This window comes from Fukomys damarensis, unplaced genomic scaffold (genome assembly GCF_012274545.1).
Source record: "Fukomys damarensis isolate Sample0158 unplaced genomic scaffold, DMR_v1.0_HiC HiC_scaffold_3, whole genome shotgun sequence".
NCBI lineage: Eukaryota > Metazoa > Chordata > Mammalia > Rodentia > Bathyergidae > Fukomys > Fukomys damarensis.
The window spans coordinates 43771032-43776303 of record NW_022900915.1 but is presented as its reverse complement, the minus strand read 5'-3'; the positions used below and the strand labels follow the sequence as shown (position 1 = coordinate 43776303).

The window sequence follows — 5272 nt, the reverse complement described above, 5'->3', positions numbered from 1 at the left end:
TTTTTTTTTTTTTTTTTTTTGGTATCAGGATTCAAACTCAGGAACTTGTGCTTGTAAGGCAGGCAGCAGCACCACTGAGCTACATCCCCCTTGAGGATTCTTACCACCAACAACATAAACAATAGCATACACCGTGAGCTTGTGTACCTGTGCCAGGAATTGTGCTAAACTCTCTGTACGCACTGTCCCAGTCAATGCTCACAACAATGCTATTGGGCTATTCTTATTAATTCAGACAGTGAGAAATCAAAGTTGAACATATTAGCTGTTTGCTAATCGTCCATGGCTGTACACTAGTATTTGTGAGCAGAGTCAGGGCTTAGAATTACATCAAAGTACTCTATAAGTCTTTAAGAGAAGCTTTAAACTCAAGGCTTTAAATCAAATGAAATAATGCTACACTTTATCAAAACCAAGTAACTAAGAGAAATAACAGAAGAGCTGCTGGCTTCATGAAAGGATTGTTTAGTGACATCACAGGGTGTGTCAGGGTTCCCACCATAAATCCCTGTAGGAACTATACTCTGGGGTACATACTGCCTCCTGATGATGAGAAAATACCAGAATACGGATGTCTCCGTGAGCCAATGGGCCCCCTAATTACGTGAAATAAAGAAATATCAGAAGGAGAAGGACTTCAGAAACATCTGCGTCTGCTCTCTTCTGCCACAGTAAGCAAACCGGAGCCCTAAGGAGCCCTGTTCAGAGGAGCACGCGGCGGGGGCTTCACACATGCAGGCCCTTCAGCAGCACCGCTACTACTTTGTTTCCTGTAAAAAGGCGGCCTGCACAGAGACGATATTGAAACAGAAAGTTATATTCAGTGTGGGAAGACATCTGTCCTTACGGCACAATTTGCCAGTTGATATGTTTACATTTTTCTCTATTTCTACGGCTGCACCTGTGGCAGTAAAGCTACAGTCCTTTGCCATATATGGTTATTCAAACTTAATCACAATCCACGAAGTTAAAATTTGGCCCCACAAACACGCTAGTCATATTTCAAGGGCTCAAAACCCCGCAGACCGCAAGGGACTGCACCCGGGACATCTCCGCAGCGCGGAGGGATCTGCTGGTGAAGCAATTTCCACCTGAGTCCCCACCCCGGAGGACGGTGCCTGTACACGGCGAACCGCGGTTACGGGAGGGTGCGTGCTGTGGAGACCGTGAGCGACAGCGGTGCACTGCGCCGGCTTCTATGCAAAACAAACGCACCTGTGATCGATGAGGAGCCCGGGAGGGACACTTAGGCCACAGGACTCGGCGCTGCATCCCAGATCTCCACATTACCATACTTTAAACTGGGTGATGATTCACTGGTTTAGGGTTCACTGTAAACTTTCCTTGGTGTGGACAAGAGAATGTATTTTCTTTTGCTAGACATTTTGAAATTTTATGCTTCTGTTACCCTACAAAGGCAGAAAACAACTGGAAACACACACACACACACACACACACACACACACACCCCTCCTCCCGGGATCTACTCAAAATTCAGTCATAAGGAAATAATATGCTTTTAATGCAGTGTCATCAGATTTCAAATAATTTACATATGTTAATACAATTATCTAAAAATAAGGAGATACTAATATTTTGATTAGGTCAAAGAAATTTCTTTACACTTTTCATTATAGGCAATTAATTTGTTTAATTAATTATTATTACTTTGGTTTTTTGAGACAGGGTCTTGCTTTGTAGTTCAGGCTGGCCCTGAACTTACCATGTAGCCCAGGCTGACCTTGAATTCCTGGTGATCTTCCTTCCTCAGCCTCCTGAGTGCTGGGACAACTAATTTGTTTTAAATAGGCACTATTTAAATTTTAAAGTTAGAGATTCTCAACGCCTTCTCCTTATAATTGCAGCTATCAAACTTGTCCTACATTTTTCAGTAGAATATCTCTCTCTTTGCAGCTAAAGTCATCCTTCATGTTTCATATGGATATCCCTAAAAGTCAAACTCTATGTGTGAAAATTTTACAATGACAGAAAATTATTGGGCCGGGGATTTAGCTCAGTGGTTCTGCTGCCTGCCTTGCAAGCGCAAGGTCCTGAGTTCAACCCCAGGTACCAAAAAATTACTGGTAGAGGATATGCTAAGAAATGAAAGAGAGCATGGGACTGAGACTCAGTGGTGATCTGTTTGAAATACAAGTCTTGGTTACATGAGGATGCGGTAAATTTATTTTCAGTATATGAGTTACTGTCTAAACAACTTTTTCTCTCTTCCAATGCCTGCTGACCCTCTTCCCTATTTAAAAGTCATGAAATCTTTTTACAATTTGCTTATCCTTAACATCCACTATACTTTTACCTTATAGGAAGTGCCCATTAAATATTAATAAAGGATAACTATATATTAAATTATGAGTAAAATATTTATACTTTCATTTATCTCACGCATATAGCACCTACTAAAAGCAATTTTTTAAATACTGAAATTTTTATAAAGCAGAAGTACTCATAATCCCACCACCCCAAAATAAAAGATATAGTTCTTTCATTTTCGGCCACTGTGAATATGACTGCGTGTGTGGGGAGCAGATGTACAAAATAAACTCTCTGATTTTCTGAGTTCATAGTTATTGTAGGGAAGGCGATATACTTACATGTTTTGCACTTTCTTTTTTATATTTGGAAACATACACATTTTCTAGGGTATCACTAGATCTATTCTATCAGCCTTTTCCTCTCTGCGTGCTGTTTCAGTGTACAACTCATACAGCATGGTTCATTTAGCCACTCAGCTCTCACTGGACAGAGGCTGTTCAGGCTGTGCAGAACAGTCAGATGGAGCAGGTTTACAGATCACCAAACTCGGCTGTACTGCATGGAATGGACAAGCGCATTGACGTGTGTCATCTTAATTCAGAGTGGTTGATGCTTTGGAAATGGTGAGAAACAGAGTACACATTTTCAAAATTCACAGAATTAGTAAACCAAGTGCCTCTACTCTTGTTACTGGTCTCTGTGCCTGTGGCCATCCTGGTGCCTCAGTCTGGTGTTCAGTAAAGACTGTGAGTTATCCGAAGAACAAGAAAGATGTGCTTTTCTCCATGTTACAGATGCATCAACAGGCCCCGTCTGTGAGGGGACCAATTTCAGTGTGAAACTGTACAAATACGCTGACAACTTATTCTCCATGCTTCACATATTTCTTCAAGTATATTTAGTCCTTGCTACAGTGCATACTTCTGTGATCGCTTCTTCTCATCATTTTGGACACTAGCACCTGTCCTGCACTTTATCAGTGTAGTGTCCTATCAATGTCCAAAAGCCTAGGCCAACAGACACACAAACAGTGTAAGCCGTTATAGATTCAGTTCAGAACCATAGAAACATTATTCTGTAGCTGAATAATTAGTACCTATCAATTGTGAAATGTCCCTTTACTAGATAGCTTTCACATATTCTTGAAGATTAGTCAACACCACTAAAGAAGCCGATGTTTCCCTTCCTATTTTCTTAGATACAATCTACTAAGGAAATGCATCATTAGATCATGATCAATTTAAATGATAAATAAGTTTGAAAATATTTTAGTATTTCTGCATTAATATACATCATTTCAATTAAAAATACCACGCCAAATTCTACCTTGACTAAACAATGAAATCAAAGAATGGTGTTTATGTTTGAAAAAGTCATGCTTCTCAATAGGTTGATTTTCCTTAAATAATATTCTTTAAGCTACTAACATGATTATTTTATAAAAAAGCATAAATGTAAATTCCTTGGACAACAGATGTTTGAATGGATGGAGTTAAACTAAATATCTGTGTGCATTCAGGGGCAGAGAGATGGATCAAACGGAACCTCATAAAGGTACAGTTGTTTTAAAATACACTTAGGTGAAATCTTAAACATTCTTGAGGAAAGAGAGCCTATGCAATAACTATTACCTTCAGTTTTTTAATCACTTCTTAAAAAATATCAAAGACATGACATATTCTTAGAACATTCAAGCAATCTACGCTCACGATTTCCTCTCCCACCACTGAGCTCTTCTCAAGTGTGGCTTACACTCTGATAGTCTATGAGCAGGAAGCCTAGTGCAGGCTTCATGCATGGCAGACATCTCAACAATGTCAAGGGGGAGAGCAATTCCAATGGTTCAATCGCATTTTCATTAATGCTATATCAACATATTCTGCTAAAACACGCACTTGAGAATTTCACATTTCCCTAGACCTATGCAATGTACAAAGTCAGGATGGTATGTTTGAAACATCATGAAGATGCCAAAAAAGCTGCAAATTTCTCTCTTTTATATGTATGAAATTTAAGACTCAGACAACTATATAAGTAGATCTGACATCAACACATATGCTTCGCCCACAGAGAAAACACAGATCCCCTATTCGGAACACGGATGCCTGTGGACTCTGTCCCCTTTCCTGCCTCATCCTCCATCCAGGGCACTGCAGGCAGATCCAGTCTGTAAAGGAACAGCACTCCCTCTGCTAATGTGAGGATGACCCAGCAAGGTTTCTGCCTTAATTTCTCCCCTCCTTCTGTGCATCAGAGGCAGAAAACGCGGGAACCTTCAATGACAAGTAACTTCAGGAAGAGTGGGAGAGGAGAACCAGAATTCTGTTGCTATTAAGTGAATTAGCAAGTACAACTTTGCTGTTCCATTTTTGGTAGTGAGGGAAGCAGAAATGAAGAGAATAAGAATGAAAAAGAGAATGTATTGGATAATACGGTTGACTTTATATTTGGGATAATTCTGAGGAACAGAAATAGAACTAGGGAAAGTGAAAAGACAGTTATCTTGAAATAAATACCCAACACTCTTGAGTATTTAGTTTCTTAGTTTTAAAATAATTTTAAATTTTATTAGTGCATATTAATTGTGCAGACTAATGAGTTTCCTGTGGGCAGTCTGCATGCACGGGACACACCTGGACTGCTTTCACATCCTCGCCGTCGCTTCTGCCTCTGCCCGAACCTTTGCTGGCTTCCTGTCTCCTAACAGTTATTTTGTAAAGACTCAGACAACATCCCACTTGTCTCTGTTATCATTTCTGGGAACTGCGGCTGTAGCCACACACGGTGCCATGGGTCAGAGTAAAGCAGCCACAGACAAGAAACACATGGATGGGTGCGGCCGTGCCCCAGTGAAACTGTTCCCTAGACAGCGCACGACAGGCTAGCCCTTGCAGTACAGACCACGCATCACTGGACATATATGAGATTACTAGAAGTAGCAGGATGTGGGGTAGAGAAAGGATGTATATTTTCTTTCTTTTTTTTTTTTTTTTTTTTTTTT

At 40.3% G+C, this 5272-nt stretch overlaps 1 protein-coding gene across 4 annotated transcripts in view; it reads right to left on the bottom strand.

Moving 5' to 3' along the window:
- Ssbp2 (single stranded DNA binding protein 2) overlaps positions 1-5272 on the bottom strand; it is a 256100-nt gene that overhangs the window by 43839 nt on the left and 206989 nt on the right. The gene's annotated exons all lie outside the window — the stretch shown is intronic.